The sequence below is a fragment of a genome, unplaced genomic scaffold (genome assembly GCF_019419815.1).
Source record: "Pyrus x bretschneideri cultivar Hongxiangsu unplaced genomic scaffold, Pyrus_bretschneideri_v1 Contig15, whole genome shotgun sequence".
In the NCBI taxonomy this organism is placed as follows: Eukaryota; Viridiplantae; Streptophyta; class Magnoliopsida; order Rosales; family Rosaceae; genus Pyrus; species Pyrus x bretschneideri.
Genome location: NW_025999446.1, coordinates 2,202,205 through 2,225,916, shown reverse-complemented (window position 1 = coordinate 2,225,916; position 23,712 = coordinate 2,202,205). Strand labels below are relative to the sequence as shown.

The 23,712-nt window shown below is 37.0% G+C and overlaps 1 pseudogene; it reads left to right on the top strand.

Moving 5' to 3' along the window:
• Window positions 1-7,334: 7,334 nt before the first annotated feature.
• LOC125475443 lies at window positions 7,335-16,469 on the top strand (annotated as a pseudogene).
• Window positions 16,470-23,712: the final 7,243 nt, after the last annotated feature.

The window sequence follows — 23,712 nt, the reverse complement described above, 5'->3', positions numbered from 1 at the left end:
GGTCCGTATCACTTGATTTGGTGGCCTTGGTGGAAGAGATTCAAAGATGATTTCTTTCCATAAATGATGAAGTGGACTATAATTAATATAATAAATAAAGAAATAAAGATTAAAACTTAAAATGAATAAAACTGTTTTTATTTTCAAGGCAGACAAATAGTATTGTACAGCCGTGTTAAGATGTAGTCACTGCATCAAAGACAAAGATGAATTTCATCGACAGCATGTATTGCAGACCTTTTTTTGTTGCAGAATTGCAAACCTAAACTGCAAATGAGAAAGATGGAGGTTGGATCTATTTTAACTTCACAAAATTCCTTTATCAAAATGTTTTATTTGAAGTTTAATTTTATTTCCATGTTATTGCCACATCATTTAGTAATCATCTTAACTTTTAATTAGAAGCGTTAAATATAAATAGAACCAAGATATAACAAAAAGTATAAAAATATTTGTCTAAATGTTTGTCATTTGATCTTATCTCTATTGACAAATGTGTTAAAATATATACATATACATATATATATATATATGTATATATATTTTTTTTGGTTAAAAAAGGTAAAAAGTACGTGTCACATCCCGGCCCAAGGCGGATCACTTCCCGAGCCCGCTCCACCACCGTAGCACGATATTGTCCGCTTTAGGCCCTGACCATGCCCTTACGGTTTTGTTTCTGGGAACTCACACAAGAACTTCCCGATGGGTCACCCATCCTGGGAATGCTCTCGCGCCCTACTCGCTTAACTTCGAAGTTCCGATGGAACCCGAAGCCAGTGAGCTCCCAAAAGGCCTCGTGCTAGGTAGGGATGAGAATATACATATAAGGATCACTCTTCTGGGCGATGTGAGATGTCACAATACACCCCCCTTAGGGGTCCGACGTCCTCATTGGCACACACGCGGCCAGGGTTAGGCTCTGATACCAATTGTCACATCCCGGTCCGGGGCGGATCACTTCCTGAGCCAGCTTCACCACCGTATCACGATATTGTCCGCTTTAGGCCCCGACCATGCCCTCACGGTTTTGTTTCTGGGAACTCACACGAGAACTTCCCGATGGGTCACCCATCCTGGGAATGCTCTCGCACGCTACTCGTTTAACTTCGGAGTTCCCATGGAACCCGAAGCCAGTGAGTTCCCTTGACAATCCCGGCCCAGGACGGATCACTTCCCGGGCTCGCTCCACCACCGTAGCACGATATTGTCCACTTTAGGGCCCGACCATGCCCTCACGGTTTTGTTTTTGGGAACTCACGAGCAACTTCCCAGTGGGTTACTCATCATGAGATTGCTCTAACCCCCTTCTCGCTTAACTTCGGAGTTCCAACGGAACCCCAAGCCAGTGAGCTCCCAAAAGGCCTCGTGCTAGATAGGGATGAGAATATACATATAAGGATCACTTCTCTGGGTGATGTGGGATGTCACAGTATGCATGCACGTGTCTTATACATTAGAGTTTTAAAAAATGTGTAATTTGATGAATGACTGAAATGTGTACGGAAAATTGAAGTGTTTTAAAATATGCTATGCTAGTACATATATTGTATAGAGAGCTTTAACGAAAAGAGTTTGAGCTAAGTTTGTTTTAATAAAAAAACCATCCTATAACTTTATTTAATGGAAATGGTTTAAACTTTAATGAAAATGACAAAAGTTAATATAATAAAAAATAAAATAGAAAAAAGCTGATGCGCAGGACCTGCGTGTCAGTCACACACTACTTCTAAAATCAGACGGTACTACACTATTTTTGAAATTTAACACTATTTTTGAAACTTAATATTATTTCTGAAAACTGAACACTAATTAATTATGAAACTAAACATGAGTACTACATTATTTCTGAAATTGAATACGAGTATTACACTAATTTCGAATTTGAACATAGACACTATTTTTGAAACTGTAATATAGGTTTATATGCACTAACTATTTTTGAAACTGCACACGGGTTGGCGTATAATAGAATTATCTTAAAACTGTCAAGCATCGCATGGATTAACCGCCGTTATAGATTATCATCAAACTCGTGATTATTTATTTATTTTTTTTTCAATATGAACTTAAGAGCCTATTATATCAATTTATACCCAAGTTATCAACCAGGGACGTGGATAATTCATCAATAAGGATGAATTGTATAACCTGAAAGGCAGGGCCCCAATTGGTAGAAAAAAACCCGCAACCCCTGGAGTTATCCTGCACTTGGAAGGAGTAGAAAAATGAATAAATATAGTGATAATTTGATTTTTCGTTGCCGTAGTAAATAGGTGAGAAATTAGAATTTGTTTCTTCGTCTTAACAAAAAATAAATAAAAACAAAATTAGGAGCAATTAATTGTGACACGTTCACTAAAGCGGACAGCTAATGCGGTCCACTTATTGAACAGGGTTCTATAGTCGGTCTGCGACCCCTGGATGCTCAAGGCGTCCTTGGGGTGATCTCGTAGTTCCTATGAGGTGGAGACAATGGGGTCGGTCCATGGATTTTTCTTCCTTATGCCATATTTCTCTCAAAGGGTTGAAGGGAGATAGTGCATCAAGCTGTTTGCAAGGGCCAACTTGATCTTGCAGTCAGTTTGATAATAATCGAGTAACATTGCTTCTTCGGCCCGAACCAAGGAATCCTTTAAATATGATGCAAAATGGATCTTGTTCTATCGTTGGTCAGAGATTTCTCTATGAATAATATGAATCGGAGTTCGAAGAAGGCGAAGGAGTCCTCGACCCGCAACGGATAGAGGAGGATTTATTCAATCACATAGTTTGGGTTCCACCAAAAGCGGGGATGATTGAGATTGTTTAAGCAACTCACATAATTCTTTGACATCTTGCCAATTGATTCTGAGAAGCTTTAATGAGATCAGAAACGAATTATGCAAAGTCTTCTAATTCTACAAATTGTGCCAATTCCAATTTTGATTTGCCATCAACTTGTTTCATGGCTTTAATTTGAGCTACGGATCCTACCTTGGAAACTGAAATACCTTATTATACTCTTGACTATGAAACCAAAGATATTGATATTTTGGTAGCATTTTGAGTAACTCCTCAACCTGGAGTTCCACCTGAGGAAGCAGGGGCCGCTGTAGCTGCTGAGTCTTCTACTGGTACATGGACAACTATATGGACTGACGCTAGCTGAAAACAATGGATACTAGGCGCTGTGCGTATCGACCTATGGAGTGTTGTAACTAATGCGTTAAGTATCCCGCCTGGGGAGTACGTTCGCAAGAATGAATATATATATATGATGTGGAGAAAAAAAAGAGAAAACGATTTCTATTTTGTTTTCGTTTTCTATAAACACCAGAAAACCAGAAAAACAGATATAACCAATACCCAAAGGAGATGATTTTTAATGTGACCGAAACACAGGATGGTGCACCACGTGTCATTATACAAATAGAGGGGTGTGTGTGTTAAAAAATTAATAACTTAAAAAATAAAGTTTTTTTACCACTTATATAAAAACACGTGATACACCATCCCTGTTCCGGTCTCAATGAAAAATTTCTCTATCGAAGAGAGGAATTGGTTGGCAAATGGATTTGAGTTGGCAAGTGGGCTTAGAGGCGCTTTGTTAGAGCAATTCCACACCCCTAAAGACTTTGCGCCAACACACCGCTCATTTATCCACTCAAGTAAACAGTAATAGACTCCAGTGTACAGTAATAGGCCAAACCATCTCCACCTCTAAAACCAAATAGCCTAGTCAATTTTATTAATTTTTATTATAAAATAATAATTTAACAAGATGAAGGGATATGAAACTCCCCCACCGCTCCCCTCCTCTGTCTCTGCCCAGAAGCTCCCCCACCACTCCCCTCCAATGTGCAGAAGAAAGAAACCCATTAACAAGATGAAGGGATATGGGAAGAACACAGTGGAAGGGATCTCTCTCTCTAAACCTCAACCTCTAGGAGGGCGTCAAAGGCCCCCAAACCCCCATCCCCACCGCCCTTTGCTCCGCCTGCAAATTGGCCTTCTTCAACCTCAGCCTTGAGGAGCTCTGCACCAAGATCTCTCTGCGACGTGTTGATTGTGCAGGAGGTTGATAACCCGGCTGACGTCAGATGGCCTGGCGTGTGGGTCTGTCGATTTTAGGCCGGTCTCTTGCCTGGCTTGGGTTGGGTGCCGGTCAAAATGCTAGGCTGGAGTGGATAGCTTGGGTGCCGGGCTGGTTTTTTGGTTGGGTGCTGGCCTATCAGTTCCCCGGTGGAACAGCTCTTAGGTGATTATTTGTTGTTATGTTTTTTCTTTTTCTCTTGTCCTTACCATTAAATAAAATTATTAGAAGGCTTTTAGTTAAAATTTAAAATTTTGAAATCATTTTTATTAGTTTCAATAATTATATTATAAGTATGTAGACGAATTTACCAACTATGTTAGGAAGGGCCTCTCGTCTCATTAAATCGTCTCATGCATACCAAAAAGAAAAAGAAAAGAAATAGGGTTCCTCGTAGAAGAGCCGCAGTAACCCTAGCTAGGAAAAGCATTGAATCCTTATGTGTACATAGAATAGAATGGGGTTGTTCACCACATGTAGCCGGTCATCTCCCACCACTTCCTGGTGGTAATGGTATACTGTAATTCATCATGGCATCGTACCCGGAACTCGTATGTTCACCTCCTCCGTAGCTGCTACCATTTTCCAACGATATTCCATCGAGAAAATACTCGGGCTCTTGTAGATTAGATCCATCGTGAACCCATGGATGCATTACCTGCACTCTTCTCAGTCGCTCTAGTACCAATGTTCCATTGCCACTTCCTTCATGGTTGGCATCTCTTCTCCTTTTACCATCAAATACACCTCTTTGCAAGCCAAGAAACTTCCTTCATCTGCTCAACATTTGCCTCATTTACCATACAATCATCGAGAAGTTGTACTGAGCAATCCTGTCTCGATCCAGAAAGAAAAGCATTCTCTGAAAGAGTACGGTCTCTCAACGAAAGCTAACAAGTTTCCTAAAAATTCATGAGTTATAACATTGCCCTTGCTTCGTTCATGGTTGCAGGAAGAAGATGCTACTGTTGGTGTAGGGAGTTACACCCTTTGGAGTTATCGTTCGCAATTTTTACTTGACCAATTGCCTCACAAAAAAGAAGAGCTGATCAAACATGAAAAACGAAAAGTTGTAAAACTACATTTGTAAAGCAGTCTAAGCTTTATTGTAACGGGATAATCCGCCCTCACCAGGGTTGTGCCGTCACACTGAGCTAGTCACAACTAAGCAGCGAACTCATCATAATCTTGATTTCCTCGTGGGTCGAATTTTGGGGTGTTAGATCACATATATAGTAAAACCCTAATTTATTAGCAAGTCGTTAATCACATATATCAGAATTAGAGAGAAGTTAATCGATAACCATTACTTCAAGATGATGCATATTAAAGGTATAAGGATGAACTGCCTACCTAAAGAAGCCATGGACGAAAACCAAAGAAGAGCTTCTACGCACACGAGAACCTTTTACTTTTACTGGTGAGTGGTAATAGGGCTTTTCTGTAAAGAACATATATATTTCTTGTGAGCAAGGACCTTCTTTACATCGATTTAAACCCTAACTGATTTCCACCTACACTACAAGAACACAAGACTTATGTGACAACATATATTCGTCATGGAAAACAAAAATGCGTCACATTTGATAATATGTGACGCTTTTACAGCGTCACCTATGACGCATCATGGAAAGTATACATGACGAATTTTAAAAGCGCCACATATTTTTAGTATATGTGACATTGCCTTTTCGCTTAATATTGGTTTAAATTAATGAAAATAGGAGATTGTGACGGAGAAGGCGTCACAAAAGAATAAATTATGTGACATATAATTTGTCACTTATGAAATAGATAAGTGGCGCTGAAAGTGTCACATTTTCTTCCATTTGTGGCGTAGCCTGGGTCACTTATGTCAAAATAAAATACCTTTTTTGGAAATATATGTGACAGACCAATACATATTCCCTGTTTATAATCTGAAATTACAATTCCCTGTTTATAAAATGGAATTACAATTCATGTCAAATATAAGGTAATGCTTCGGTTAATTGCATTTTCATTAATAAACTACTTGGGCACATACATCAAGTACTTGTACGTTTCATATACTCACATAAACATCCCAAAAAAATCTAAATCTTGGCGTCCCATCTCAACTCAATGGTAGTTTATCATGAAGGGCACCAACTCATCTATACATGTAGAGATGCTAACAAAAGAGAAATCTAAGACATTGAGGAGCTAACCAAAAAGTTCTACCATGTGCATGACTAAAACTAGATAACAGTAAAAGACTTTGTAATATAAATCAGTCTTCATCTGTACCAAGGTCTTCCATTTTAGCATATGCACCCTCGACATCTGAAAGATCATCATCAGTACCTATAGAGTTGTTGATGCCTTGCCCCTTCTTTGCTAAAAGAGCTTTCACTTGTAATATGAGAATATCATTCTTATTTTTCAGCTCTTTATTCTCCTTTTCCAAATTGACAAAAGCTTTATTTGATCTTTCATCTCTGTTAACTCAGAACTTGAAGGCATTGAAGAAACATAACTAGATGTATTCATACGAGGAAAAATACATACACCATTAACAGATTTTCCCTTCCTCCCAAGGTTCTCAGCCATGATGCCAAACTCATCATCCAATGGAACTTGTAGAGAATTTGGTGGAGTACCATCTGTGCTTCTTGAATCAATTTCTCCATAACTTCATCCTTTATTTTTTTTTTCATCTTATCCTTACATAACAAATAGCACTAAGAATACTAAAAAAATGAATTCAATATTCATCAATTGCTAAATAAGTAATAAATAAACCATAGTAATATGTAAATAATTCAAGTTCTTTTGGTGGTTTTGCCTTCTAGGGGAAAAGATGGAGCGTTAATTCCATTTCGGTTTGGGACTGAAATGTTCAACATTAGAGAGGGAGGATTTTCTGGTTCTGGAGCTCATGATTCACATGTGGAACTGTAGTATGGGCTAGGCTAGGTGGTTCCAATTGCTTGAGTTGAAGAAAGAATGATGAAATTATGATTTTGTAGAGCATCTCATTTATGTTTTCGGGTAATTTGAGTTTTTTGGCAGTTTAGGGGTTGTTTTATAACCAATTTGTTTTTTTTTTCTTTTTTTTTTAAGTTTTCACAATTTTTTATTTTTATTTTTTAAAACACACAGTAGGGATAATGCTTGCGTTCTTATGCAGTTGGTATGAAGTTTGATTTCTGTCTAACCAAAAATATGTTTACTCCTAGCCCTTGGCGATAAGATACGACAACTTCTTCGACACGGCCGTCAAACAAGGTCCGAGGTGACCATGGTGTGCATACTATTAAGACTCCGGAAAGGCGATAAGTGGGACGAAGATCAGATATGGTCAAGTATAACGAGAACTTGGACATTGTAAGTCTTTATATATACCAAAAGAAATTAGGAATTTAATTAAACTCTCTATGCAATTGGCGATTGCACTAAATGTCATCAGGTATGAAGGGATAAATGTGTGTGCTGTTTGATTCTACTTATCAATATATCAGTAGAAGTTTATTTTTTTTCATTAAAACTTCAAATTTGACCTATTGATGACCTGCGTCATTTTTTTTCTAACAAGTTTTGGGGAAATGTACTCTTGCAGTCAAAAGCATGGCTGTGTGGAAAATGGAGGGGAAGTAAATGGCACGAACGTATGGATGGACGAAATAAATTCATGTTGATGATTAAAAAAGCATAGTTGAGGTTTTAATTGTTTTCCTTTTTCATGACTTCAAATGAATTTGATCTCACATATATTGGGTATTGTATTTTCTAATTGTAATGCATTATGTTGTTGCAGAAGTACGTATATCGTAAATTGTGAATTTGACAGACCAAAACGTTTGAAAATTAAGAAAAAGCTTCGGCAACCATTTGAGTTCATGATTGGTCTGCAACTTTGTCAATTATATTATGTTGTAAGCTTTCCATATAGTGTCAAGATGACAAAATGACCAAGAGGCATCGACATTCAATTTAAAGCTTTCCTCAACATGATAGCTGTAGGTAATTCCGGTTCCCTATAATATCGTCATGTTTTTGGCTGAAAGCTCGCAAGTATCTCTAAAATTGATTCAGTTGGTTTCTTTTGGACAACAATGCAAGACTTCTCAAGACCTTTTTTTATGCAGAAATTTATTTGATAGTAGGTGGGATCTATAGGATAAAAATTGCAAAGCAATGTGGAAGGAGATGTCAAATTAATTCAAAAGTTGTTTGTATCTCTTTAATTTAATAAGAGGTGTGCCCTTATTTTGTAAATGTGCAATTGTTGTTGAATTGAATCATAATACAGTAGTTTAATAAATTTCATATTTTATATTTTCAAAAAGTAAAAATCTGTATAAGAAAGAAAACAACTAACACAATACATCTTAAGGGACGCTTTGAAAAAAACCTCACACATGTGCGTTAATTATAAATCAAGGTCACAATAATCGTTGTAACTCAACTGTAGAGATAAAAAATATCTTAAGGAGATGATTGGAAAAAGAAAATAATAAGAAACTGTTATGATGTGCGCATACGCACAATTTATAAAATAATCACTTAAAAAATATAAGAATATATAAAGCAACACATTTTTGAGGTGTGCAATGTCCGTGATGTAAAAATACCTCTCGCATGCGCATGAGCACGTGCGAAGAGGCTAGTAATTAGTTAAGTCCAATTAGCTAGGTTCAAACATAGAGATCCTTCAATCAAGTGAAAACAACTGCTAGACTAAAGACTTAATAAAGGTGACAGTTTGAATTCTTCAAAACGAATGAAACACGATGATAAAACCCATCACAATTTACATTGGCTCAACAGAAAATTAATTACTTTGGTTGATCAGCCAGTACATATCAACTAGCATAATTGATTTCCAATCTGTTTTTTTTTTCCTTTTTTTTTTTAATTTATTTTATCAAACGATAGATTTTGTTAGATTAGCCATCGATGGGGTTTGAACCCACGCCATCATGCAAATGCTCAACACCTTTCCAACACTTGTTGAGAGTTGATGATGTGTGGACAATTTGTCCCACATTGGTGAGGGAGTGACTTAGCTATGGGCTTATATTATCTTAGACTACTCCTAGCCAATTGGTTTTCATGGTGGAACCCCAATTTCATCATGGTATAAGAGCGAGTTGTCCCTCGTGTGAAAGCCCAAAAGGGCCACACGTGCTCGCGTCACCTAGTTGTTGTCCCTCGTGTGAAAGCCCAAAAGGGCCACACGTGCTCGCCTCACCTAGTTGTTGTCCACATGTAGGCTTGAAAATCGGCCATACGTGCATGGACGTGTTGAAAGTTGATGATGTGTGGACAATTTGTCCCACATCGGTGGGGGATTGACTTTGTATGGGCTTATATGGTCTTAGGTTACTTTCCATATTGCCAATTGGTTTTATGATGGAATCCCAATTTCATCACCACTGTGGTAAGTGGCCACTTGCTCCAATCTCTTATTCAAACTTTGTGACTACTTCATCTTTTACCTTCAACACATAGACAGTTTAATGTGTACATTCAGCTCTTCATTAAACATACTTCCAGTCTAGTGAGTATTCCAATCTGATACACCAAACGAAACCCTAACATTAGTAACGATTGCAACAGCTTTGGCAGGTATAGCTGACTAAACAGAGTCAACGAGTCATGTCTTTAAGCATGGATAGTGATTTTAATGAATGTTCTTATATTTTGACCTGGACAAACGGAAAGAAACTTGTATCAGTAGGTCCTCTAAGACTCATAAACCTAGTTTTGAATAGTCACTGCCCCGAGGCATAAGTTAAAGTCATGGTGGACACTTTCAACCACCTTAATTCAAGGTCATAATAATCGTTGTAACTCAACTGTAGAGATAAAAAATATCTTTAAGGAGATGATTGAAAAAAGAAAATAATAAGAAATTGTTATGATATGCACATATGCACAATTTATAAAATAATCACTTAAGAAATATAAGAATATATAAAGCAACACATTTTTGAAGTGTGCAATGTCCTTGATGCAAAAATACCTCTCGCATGCACATGAGCGCGTGCGAAGAGGCAAGTAATTAGTTAAGTCCAATTAGCTAGGTTCAAACATAGAGATCCTTCAATCAAGTGAAAACAACTACTAGACTAAAGACTTAATAAAGGTGACAGTTTGAATTCTTCAAAACGAATGAAACACGATGATAAAACCCATCACAATTTACATTGGCTCAACAGAAAATTAATTACTTTGGTTGATCAGCCAGTAAATATCAATTAGCATAATTGATTTCCAATCTCTTTTTTTTTTTTTTTTTTAATTTATTTTATCAAACGATAGATTTTGTTAGATTAGCCACCGACGGGGTTTGAACTCACGCCATTATGTAAGGGCTCAACACCTTTCCAGCACTTGTTGAGAGTTGATGATGTGTGGACAATTTGTACCACATCGATGAGGGAGTGACTTAGCTATGGGCTTATATTATCTTAGACTACTCCTCATATTGTCAATTGGTTTTTATGGTGGAACCCCAATTTCATCATGGTATCAGAACGAGTTGTCCCTCGTGTGAAAGCCCAAAAGGGTCACACGTGCTTGCGTCACCTAGTTGTTGTCCACATGTAGGCTTGAAAATCGGCCATAAGTGCAGGGCGTGTTGAAAGTTGATGATGTGTGGACAATTTGTCCCACATCGGTGGGGGATTGACTTAGCTATGGGCTTATATGGTCTTGAGTTACTCCCCATATTGCCAATTGATTTTATGGTGGAATCCCAATTTCATCACCACTGTGGTAAATGGCCACCTGCTCCAATCTCTTATTCAAACTTTGTGACTAATTCATCTTTTACCTTCAACACATAGACAGTTTAATGTGTACATTCAGCTCTTCATTAAACATACTTCCAGTCTAGTGAGTATTCCAATCTGATACACCAAACGAAACCCTAACATTAGTAACAGCTTTGGCAGGTATAGCTGACTAAACAGAGTCAACGAGTCATGTCTTTAAGCATGGATAGTGATTTTAATGAATGTTCTTATATTTTGACCTGGACAAACAGAAAGAAACTTGTATCAGTAGGTCCTCTAAGACTCATAAACCTAGTTTTGAATAGTCACTGCCCCGAGGCATAAGTTAAAGTCATGGTGGACACTTTCAACCACCTTAATTCCCAGTAATGACTTGTGGAACTATGTTTTGTTTTGTTTCATTAACATGTATAGTTACAGATCCATCTGGAAGATACGTAAGTCCCAAGTTCCATAGAGAGCGAGGACATGATAATTACAGTCCCGAGTTGTAATGGTTAGCGTATACATAGATATAGTTAGTGTAGCATAAGTACTAGGTAATGTTTTCTTGTCAGACTTACATTGTTCGATGATATTTATTTTGTCCGATTATGAAAATGAACCACGTCCACGAAAGAATTAATAACACGTCATATCTAAGTTAATGCAGGTATCCTCTCCAAGGTTTGCTCAATCAATTCACAAGTCTCCGCTCCAAGTCCCTCCAATTCTTCCTCTCCAAGTCTTCCTCCTCTCTACCAATAAAAGGACCAAAACATCTCATTTTTTCAACAAAAACTTAGAAGCCATGACCATGAGCAAACAAAAAGTGCTTCTGCAACCTATCATCCTCATAATAGTAATAGAGGTACTATTAGCAGCAGCCATGATGTGAAAATTAACTTAACACATAAATTAACCCTCTTTTGACAATTGTAGCATATGAATAAGTAGGGATCGTTCTTACACCGGGGATTAGGAGGGATTGCTAAACACTCTAAACTGACTCAAATAAATAAAACTAACCTTTAAAACACTTGAACTCACTTAAAAAGACTCAAAATAAGTTCACAAGACTCAAAAATAGCCTAAAAACACTCAAAACTGCCTAAAAACACAAACTGGGCAGTTTTGAGCCTAAACACAAACTTGGACGAAAATTGGTTCTAACTTGACTCAAAACTCTCAAAAAACACAATATAAAACATATTTGGACCAATTAGACACTCTAAGACAATTGGGGATTTGGTTTTTGACGAAAATCAAACAAACAAAACAAATATGTAAACTAGACAGATTTGGACGAAATTGGTGGAATTAAATGGATGGTGAGATGGCTAGGAGGTTTTTCTCCACACATGGCATAGTTGCACATAATACAATTTCCAGTTGCTTAATCAATGAATTTATGAACCTCAACATCCCAAGTTAATTAGGTACGCTTAAATTAATTCTCAGATTTCCCTTAGGCCATTGAATTGAATGGAATTAGCGCATTGCAATCAAATTATTCCTTAAAAGTTTTCTATATGAAAGCGCATAAAAGAAAGACAATCAAAGATCATTAGATTCTATGGAAATCATAGGTGTTGACGAGGCATTCGTAACTATGAAAGCGCATGATACTTATGCCAAGAATTCACTTATCATAATTGTGACCAACAATCTTAACTACTCATGAATATAAGTTCCCAACGATTAGGTGAAGTTCCCTCATACCCTAGCATCATGTTTATGCATGCAAATTAAGCGTGCACTCTCAATTCATATACATAAGCAAGTTTTAATTAAAACAGATAAGTAAATTGAATTCATCATTCATGAAATCACAACTGAAAGTAATCAAATCATCATGCAAATATAACCATGGTTTCGAAATTCCCCCTAGCCAAAAGGGGATTAGTTCCTCATGCTTGCACAACAAAAAGTATTGAATTTAAACATTGAAATCATAAGAAAGATTACACCTAAACGCTCAGCAATTCCAAGATGGATTCGATGCACATATTGGCTCCTCTTCCTCCTTCTTGCTGCGGCACAAAGTGTGTGTGATGGAATTGGGGGTTTTGGATGGTGTTTCCTTGTTTAGAGGGATGGAGGATGGTTGATTATGGTTGATTATGGTGGGGAAGGTGTGGCAGATGTGTATGGATGTGTAGGGAGGTGTATGGATGTCAAGAATGGAGAATGGAGGTGCGGCACAAGGGTTTTCTGTATAGCATAGGGTGTGTACGAATTTTTGGCTGAAATTATGCTTATATAGTCCTAGGGTTAAGTAGATTAGGGTTAGGCTTAACAGATTTAGTGGACTAGGGCCCTAGAATTCGGCTATAGGTGAATCAAATCCACTTAGGAGGAGGTTTTGGCCCACATAGTTTTATAGAAGGATTTGTATACCCAAATCCACAAGGATTAGGCCTTGGAAATCAGAATCCCAAAGGAATTGGGCCTAGGGAGGTGCGGCAGATTTAGGGGAGAGGGTTGCTTGGCATGCAAGGCAAGGCAAAGCCTTCTAGAAAGGTTTGGGGCGCCACTTCTCTAGGGCTTCTAGAAAGAATAGGTTTTGTGGCAGATTTGGGCCTTCTAGAATAGGATGCTTCTAGAAATAGGTTCTAGAATTATCCATTTAGGTCCCCATGCAATTAGGATTAAGACATGATAAGGTTTGGATAGGATAAGATGAGATAAGGTTTGGATAATGTTTTGGATAGTGTTGGATAAAGTTAGATAAGATTTTGGATAATGTTTCCTCTTTTGAGCTCCTACCTTATCCACTTTGTTCCAAGCTTAGTTCTTTCCTCTTCTTATCACATTTCTAGCCTCTTGGAGTCCAAATTCGTCCATCCATGTTGGCCCATATGTAAGCTACCCACATAGTGTCCAAAATTGCTCCAAAATGCACCAAAATGCCCTTTCTTGATACTTTACCCCATAGGACCTACAAACACACGAAATTGAGTTGTAATGCGACATTAACTAAGAAATAATAGCATAAATGCACAAGAATAAGCTAGTTAAGTCGCCTAAATATGCTCCAATCAAACCACTTCAGCCCAAACACAATTAACCTCTCCACCTCTTCCTTCTCCTCCTCCTCCCGGTGAAGTAGAGGTCAAGCTGGGTTGTCAAGACAAATGTGGGAATGTTAGCATCCCATATCCATTTGGTACAAAAAAGGGCTGTTAATTAAATGAGGATTTCCTCATTACTTGTAATAGCAGACATTATGACCCCCCAAAACCATTTCTTAGAAAGAGTAATATTATTGTCACAAACATATCCGTGGATGGGAAGCTTTACATTACCCTATACCCAGCCGTACAATGTTACTATAAATCAGGCAAGCCGATTGACGGCTTTACCAATTTTCTCACTCTTTCCAGTTTCTTCATATCAAACACCGACAACGTGTTTGTCGCAGTTGGTTGTGACACCCATGGGTACATTACGGGAGACAAAAATGGAAACTACGGATACACTGGTGGGTGCACTACGGTGTGTGGCAGCATTGACTACGTTGCCAATGGTTCCTGCACTGGTATCGGCTGTTGTGAAACACCAATTGCTCAAGGAATGACTTCTTTCGAGGTGAGTGCAACGAGTTTTAAAAATCATTCGAATGTGTACTCCTTTAATCCTTGCAGTTTTTCCTTCGTTGTCCAAGGGGGCAAGTTCAACTTCTTCTCCAATATGTTGTGGTCGGATTATTTGATAAATACACAACTTCCGGTGGTACTCGATTGGTCGGTTGGAAATGAGACCTGCGCTAACGTTGTTGAGAAGAAACAAGTGCCGAATTACACATGTCAGGGCAACGCAACGTGTCTTGATGTCGAGAATGGATCCGGGTATCGCTGCAAGTGCAACGAAGGTTACCAAGGGAATCCATACCTAAATGACTGCTATGGTATTTCTATTTCACTTTATTAGTACTACTAATTAAAATAATATGCTTAATTTCTGAGCATGGGTTATGTTGTTTTGCAGACATTGATGAATGTGAGGTTCCAGAGCTCAATACATGCAAGCAAAAATGTATAAATACAGAGGGAAACTATACTTGTTCTTGCCACAAGGGGTACCATGGTGATGGTAGAAAAGACGGAGAAGGTTGCACCCCTGATCGGACCTTTGTTATCCAAATTGTCGTTGGTAAGCATGTACATATATGGTAACAAGTGATTAACAAGTGATTCAATGCTTTTCTACATGTTTTTAAAGAATCCAAACTTCGTTAGAGATGTGATGAAAAAGATGGTCGGCACATATGGTCCAGATAGCAATACATACTCATTTCATTTGGTTATAACTACGTACCAGGGTTTACAATTAATTTGTTGGATATGTAGGAATCGGCGTAGGCCTCGTGTCCCTATTCATGGGCAGCTCTTGGTTGTATTTGGGATACAAAAGATGGAAGCTCATGAAGCTAAAGGAGAAATTCTTCAAGCGAAATGGAGGGATCATGCTACATCAGCAACTTTCAGAACGGCAAGGATCCTCTCATGAAACGGCAAAAATCTTCACAACAGGAGAACTTGAGAAGGCCACCAAAAATTATCATGAGACTAGAATCATTGGCAAGGGAGGGTTCGGTACAGTCTACAAAGGAATTTTAGCAGACGGCCGAGTAGTTGCAATCAAGAAGGCCAAAATGGTAGATCAAAGCCAGACAGAGCAATTCATAAATGAAGTGGTCGTACTGTCCCAAATCAACCACAGGAATGTGGTCAAGCTTTTAGGTTGTTGTTTGGAAACCGAAGTCCCCCTACTAGTTTATGAATTTGTCGCCCATGGAACCCTGTTTGAATACATCCATAACACAACCAAATCATCCAAATTCAACGCGCCTTGGGAAATTCGTCTACGGATAGCTACAGAAACTGCTGGCGTGCTGTCATACTTGCACTCTGCAGCTTCTGTTCCTATAATTCACAGAGATATCAAGTCTACAAATATACTCTTAGATGAGAATCTCACAGCCAAGGTGTCTGACTTTGGAGCCTCAAGATTGGTTCCATTGGACGAAGCTCAGTTATCTACAATGGTGCAAGGAACTCTCGGGTATTTAGACCCGGAATACTTGCAGACAAGCCAGTTGACTGAGAAAAGCGATGTCTATAGTTTCGGAGTTGTCCTCGTCGAGCTACTAACAAGAAAGAAGGCACTTTCGTTTGACAAGCCGGAGGAAGAGAGAAATTTGGCAAAGTATTTTCTTTCAGCACTGAAAGACGACCGCTTGCTGCAAGTTCTTGATGATTGTATTGTGACTGAGGCAAACGTTGAGCAGCTTAAGGAAGTTTCTAACCTTGCAAAGAGTTGCTTGAGAGTAAAAGGTGAAGAAAGACCAACAATGATGGAAGTTGCAATGGAACTGGAGGGCTTGAGAAGGATGGTCATGCATCCATGGGTTAATGATAATTCCAATTTAGAAGAAACTGAATGCTTGCTTGGAGAAATATCAATGGAAACCATTAGTAATGAAGGAGGTGGCGAATCAAGTTCGGGGTTTCATAATATGAGGAACCACGTTGTATTACCAGTTAGTGATGGGAGATGATCGTGCCAGTGAACAAGTATTGTGCTTTTTTTGCCTAATATTCCATGGAGTACTTATGTCTATCATTTAATTTCTTTAATTACCTTGTTTAATTAATTTGGAGTAAATGTAATTTTGCGGTGAATGGAAAAAAAACTGCTCTTAATGATTGTATCACATGGAGTTCCTTTTTTTCCCCTTCTCAAACTACATTCATTGTTTCGTGATGCACTTTTTTTTTTTTTTTTAACGAATGATATTTATATACATTAAGGAGGTGAGCTTAGTCTTACAATAAACTAACAATAATGTTGTTCAAATACGCATTTGGCGATAATCAAACTTAAGACCTCTTACTTATAAATAAAAAAGAATATCACTAGACATAAGTACCAAACGGCAATGCAGACTCAACTCATAAATGAATGATCAAAATCAAAATTTTATGTAACACCAGGATTACTCTTAAATGAGCACCAAAAATTAACTGACTAAAATTTAAGGGTATTTAGCCATAAATTACTTAAAATTACTGATTAGGCATATATTTCTGGTTTGAACTTATTTTTTTATTAGGTCAAATTAGAATCTTCTATAGTTTTTCTATATCATTTAGATTAAACATCTATGCCTTTTTAAAATTTGATTAAAGTGCTTTGACCAATAGTCGCCTCTATTTTTTAAAATTAAAATAATTTTTGAATTTATCTTTTTATCTGCATGATGCACTTTTCCTTATTTAATGGAGATATTAGTAATTAAACTATATTTTATATTCTTCCAACTATGTTTTTTTCGATCACAGTTTTTATTTATTTATTTATTTTATTATGGAAACATTTAATATTATTTCTTTTTCCAAATGGTTTTTTTTCTTTTTCAAATAGTTGGTGATCAACATAAAAACTCCGTGTAATTTTTTCAATTTTTTTGTGAAATTATATTTTTTTTTTTGCTGTTTTTTTAAGTATAGTTGTTGACGAATTATTATTAGGTACAATACATTATGTATATATTATCTGCGGGTACATTTGAATTTACAAAAATCATTAATTGGTATGTTTATTTGCAATTTTGGTACGTTTGATTTGAGACATATAATTAATATTGATACATTATTTTTATTTTGGTACGTTTTATTTTGTACACATTGTGTATTGGTACATTTATATTATTCTCAATCCTATTTTCTCTTAACGTACTAAAACAAAAACTTATTTTGGTACGTTTGATTTTGGGGGATTTAAAAATATTTTAAACTATTTTGGAAAGAAAATATCTTAAATCGTAGATAATTATTGCTAAATTGTAGCATTATTGTGAAAATAAATTGAATCTAACCAACTTTTGTTTTTTTACAATTATCTCTAACGGAGGAGAGTGTAATCAAAAGGCTATATTATAAGAAATTTGATACAATATAATGTGCATATAGCACCAATTATGACAAAAAAAAAAAAAGTTTAATCAAATCACTAAAATGCTTGAATGTTTGATTTAGAAAATTCAAAATTGAGGTGCTTATATCAAAAGATCCCTTTTTATTAATTAGCTGTGGATCAATAAGGAATGTTAAGATCAACTATATTATGCTTCACAAACTTATCCACGGCGTACCCCTTTCTTGGTATCACATCGATCCGAGTCTTCTCGCTCCACCCTCATGGTTCAGTCCTCATCTCTTGGGCTGCAATTCTTTTTGGCCTAATTGGATAAATGGTTCCGTGTTCATAAGGTATTCGGAAGATAGGTCCTGTGGTAAAAAAAATCGGATTTAAACCCTTGTAAGTTTGTTAGGATTTATGCCCGAAATTAGAACTTCTGTCATTCCTCCGTTAGTAGCTTGCATGTGGGTCTCACGGGTAAGACTAAGATGATCATTTCATCATTTCCATTTCATCCCTTCCATTGTTGATCTCCTTTCAGAACAATGAAACGATGACATGGTCATTCCATTTCATGCCTTTAAAAAAAGTACAACAAAAATTCAAGGGGTCAATATATATCAACACTTACACTTGGCACGATGCTTGCTTCTGGGTGGTTTTCTAGCACCAGACGGCAAAATTTCTGGGTGAACCGAAATACTAATACCACTACCACTACCTTCTAGTTTAGATGCATTGGTCAAAACCCACATTCGTAATTAATATCGTATTAATACCAAGATGATTAAATTTAAAATTTAAGTAATCAAATTAACAAAAGTTAAGTTTTTGCTATAAATTTGCACATACCAGGAGGATGCGCTTTGAAGCCGACGAGCAGCAAGTAAATAAAAAAAATAAAAAAAGGCTGCAAAGAGAAAAGCCCAGAACCAGAATTTGTTCCTGGCGATTTGACCTAGCCTTTTTCCTTTGCGAACAAGGCGAGTGCCGTGCTCACTTAGATACTTCAATAACACTCCGATTATACCTCCCCTCATCTCCTCCGGCAACATCGATTCGCCGTCGTCGTCTATGGAACTGTTTTCATGGCGAGTTTGGAAAGGATGAAATGGAATGACCGTTTCATCGTTCTGAAAGGAGATCAATGGAAGGGATGAAATGACCATCTTAGTTTTATCCGTGAGATCTACTTGTAAGCTATTAAATGAGAAATGACAGAAGTTTTAATTTCAGTATAAATCCTATGAAACTTTGATCACAAGAGTTTAAATTCAAATTTTTTTACCACAAGGACTATCTTTCAAATATTTTATAATCACAAGAACCATTTATTCAATTAGACCATTCTTATTTCTTTTAAGAAACCTCGTCAGTACTATAGAATGTTGATACTATTCAATTTTGGCATATTCCCTATTTTGTCCTTCATCCATGATTCCAAAGTTATACTATTCAATATTGGCATATATTCCAATGTGTAAATTTTCGCCTTTTCTCTTCTGACCGTCCACTCTTGCGGTTCTTATACTATTCAATGTTTGTCATATTCTGTAATTCCTAATTTCTTGCAAGAATTGTATTCACCCATATGATTTTGTGCGGTTTTTCTTATGAATCCAGAATTTTTTGTGAGAATTCTAGAAATTCATGAATTGTGTTCGATCATCGTACATTGTGCAGTTATAAATTATTTTAAATTATTTTATTTAAAATTAAAAACAAACAACATCTGATAAAAACTAATTGTACGATATATAATGAACAAATACGATCTACGGATCTTCAAGATCCTCATAAAGAAAATTTATAAAGGATCCTGTTGTTTTTTTTTTTTTTTTTTTTTTTTTTTTTGGAAAAAAGGATCCTGTTGGTTTTCTTATTGATTTTCTGGAAAAATTAGTAAGAGAAGCTTTCATGGGAATAACAGATGGACTGCGATGGGTCTGCAAAGTACTGCTGGAATTAAAGCTTTGATGCGAACAAAAAAAGTAACTAATTTGATTATAATAAAATAAAAACTGCAATGCTATGTTGATAATTCTTGATCATTAATTTAGTAATGACTAATGACTAACTAATACGATAATCAAGCGTCAATTCGCAATTCTTTTATCTATCAATAAACGAACCAAATATCTCATTTCAAGTTTGAACACTTGGACAACGAACTAAAATTTGAAGAAGCCTCAATTGAGAGTGTGATAAGCATAGGAAAATTGCTTTTAACGTTGATTAAGAGTCAAGTGTTTATCCATGGATTGAGATTTTGTGACAACCCCATCCCTAATTTTACGTATTTATTTATTTTAATCAAAGCAATTGACGAAAATGCCCTTGAGGCAAGAACTTTGACTTCCATTAACCATCATTTAGAGAAACGTATGACTTATTCTTTTAGCGTATTTCAGTAGTACTCGTTGGTACGAACACATAGACGAAAGTCGTTTGCGAGTCCGGATTATAACGGTATAGTTACGAACGTTTGAAGTTGATTATTTAAAGTTAGTTAATTGGTTAAGGAGGACCAATTAGATAAAAGGTAGAAAAAGGGCAGCAGCCCAATCAGAAATCAGAAGAAAAAAACAAAAATAAAGGGAAGAAAACTCCCAGCCTTCCCGGGCACACCACAACTGCGACCACCTAACTTCCAAGGCCGATTCCGACCAACTCTGGTGCAATTTCTCGATGCCACCACTGCCATCTTGAAGCTCTCATTCCCCTCTACAAAATCCATCCGAGAACCACCTTGATTAACCTCTGTATGTCACGGTTTGAGGCCACGCAAGTTGACAGTTCTCACGGCGCTCTGGCTACCCTTTTTGATTTTTCCGGCAAAACGGCAAAGCGATGGCCGATGCCACCACTTGGGCTTTGTAGCTCATCGTCCTCGAAGCAAAACCCAACCAACCTTGACCCCGTTGGACCACCGTAAACGACGAATCGACATTGGGAAGCTTTAGGCACCTGTCGGCTTTGTGAGCAAAATTGACCATATTCCGTCCACTTTTGGACTTCATGGCAAGTATGAAAATTGTTCCTCTCATTGAGATCTTCATTTTTATAATTTTTGAGAATTTGTAGAAATAGTTGAATTTTCCGGCAAGTCGGGGTGGCCGACCGCCACTCACGGCGGCGCATGGTGGCGCGTGGCTAGAGGACCGTCGATGCTATATTTAGGATAAATAAGATGCTTGGAGTTCAATCCTGAGAATCGTATGACGTAGATTGGTCGTTGGAACCTAAATTCTCTACAATACGTTAAAAGGTCATTATATGAATCGACAATCTGATCGTTGGATTGTCACCAAACTTTAATATGTTATAGTACGTAATATTTGAGAACCATAGAAACTTTTGACCGTCACTACGGATCGAGAATCCAATTTATGGATCTTCCCAAATTGAATTTGTAAGTTCATAAAATAAAATGTTGACCGTCACTTGGTTTTAGCAATTGATGGAGATCCGACTGTTGGATTGTAATGAAACCTTAGGACGTTGTTTTAGAAACATATTGTAGATCTTTGAAGTAACGGATCATTTACCACAGATGCTATCTTTCGAATATTTTATAACCACGATGATCATTTATCCAATTAGGTCATTCTTATTTCTTTTAAGAAACCTCGTCAGTACTATAAAATGTTGATACTATTCAATTTTGGCATATTCCCTCTTTTGTCCTTCATCCATGATTCCAAAGTTATACTATTCAATATTGGCATATATTCCAATGTGTAAATTTTCCCCTTTTCTCTCCTGACTGTCCACTCTTGCAGTTCTTATACTATTCAATGTTTGTCATATTCTGTAATTCCTAATTTCTTGTATGAATTGTATTCACCCATATGATTTTGTGCGGTTTTTCTTATGAATCCAGATTTTTTTGTGAGAATTCTAGAAATTTATGAATTGTATTCGTTCATCGTACATTGTGCAGTTATAAATTATTTAAAATTTTTTTATTTAAAATTAAAAACAAAAAGTATCTGATAAAAACTGATTGTACGATATATAATGAATATATACGATCTACGGATCTTCAAGATTAAAGAAAATTTATAAAGGATCCTGTTGGGTTTTTTTGGAAAAAACGATCCTGTTGGTTTTCTTATTGACTTTCTGGAAAAATTAGTAAGAGAAGCTTTCATGGGAATAACGGATGGACTGTGATGGGTCTGCAAAGTACTGCTGGAATTAAAGCTTTGATGTGAACAAAAAAAGTGACTAATTTGATTATAATAAAATAAAAACTGCAATGCGATGTTGATAATTCTTGATCATTAATTTAGTAATAACTAATGGCTAACTAATACGATAATCAAGCTGCTCAGTCAATTCGCAATTCTTTCAACCATCAATAAACGAACCAAATATCTAATTTCAAGTTTGAACACTTGGACAACGAACTAAAATTTGAAGAAGCCTCAATTGAGAGTGTGATAAGCATACGAAAAATGCTTTTAACGTTGATTAAGAGTTAAGCGTTTATCCATGGATTGGGATTTTGTAACAACTCATCTCTAATTTTACGTATTTATTTATTTTAATCAAAGGAATTGACGAAAATGCCCTTGAGGCAAGAACTTTGACTTCCATTAACCATCATTTAGAGAAACGTATGACTTATTCTTTTAGCGTATTTAAGTAGTACTCGTTGGTACGAATACATAGACGAAAACCGTTTGCGAGTCCGGATTATAACGGTATAGTTACGAACGTTTGAAGTTGATTATTTAAAGTTAGTTAATTGGTTAAGGAGGACCAATTAGATAAAAGGTAAAAAAGGGCAGCAATCCAATCAGAAATTAGAAGAAAAAAACAAAAATAAAGGGAAGAAAACTCCTAGCTTTCCCGTGCACGCCACAACCGCGACTACCTAACTTCCAAGGCCAATTCCGACCAACTTCGGTGCAATTTCTCGATGCCATCACCGCCATCTTGAAGCTCTCATTCCCCTCTACAAAATCCACCCAAGAACCATCTTGATTAACCTCTGTATGTGGCGGTTTGAGGCCACACAAGTTGACAATTCTCACGGTGCTCCGACTACCCTTTTTGATTTTTCCGGCAAAACGGCAATGTGATGGCCGATGCCACCACTTGGGCTTTGTAGCCCATCATCCTCGGAGCAAAACCCAACCAACCTTGACCCCGTTAGACCACCGTAGACGATGAATCAACACTGGGAAGCTTTAGGCACCAGCCAGCTTTGTGGGCAAAATTGACCATCTTCCGTCCACTTTTGGACTTTATGGCAGGTATGAAAGTTATTCCTCTCATTGAGATCTTCATTTTTGTAATTTTTGAGAATTTTTAGAAATAGTTGAATTTTCTGGCAAGTTGAGGTGGCCGACCACCACTCACGGCGACGCGTGGTGGCGCGTGGCCAGAGGACCGTCAATGCTATGTTTAGGATAAATAAGATGCCTGGAGTTCAGTCCTGAGAATCGTATAACGTAGATTGATCGTTGGAACCTAAATTCTCTACAATACGTTAAAAGGTCATTATATGAATTGACAATCTGATCGTTGGATCGTTACCAAACTTTAATATGTTATAGTACGTAATATTTGAGAACCATAGAAACTGTTGACCGTCACAACGGATTGAGAATCCGATTTATGGATCTTCCCAAATTGAATTTGTAAGTTCATAAAATAAAATGTTGACCGTCACTTGGTTTTAGCAATTAACGGAGATCCGACCGTTGGCTCGTAATGAAACCTTAGAGAGCGAGGACATGATAATTACAGTCCCGAGTTGTAATGGTTAGCGTATACATAGATATAGTTAGTGTAACATAAGTACTAGGTAATGTTTTCTTGTCAGACTTACATTGTTTGATGATATTTATTTTGTCCGATTGTGAAAATGAACCACGTCCATGAAAGAATTAATAACACGTCATATCTAAGTAATGCAGGTATCCTCTCCAAGGTTTGCTCAATCAATTCACAAGTCTC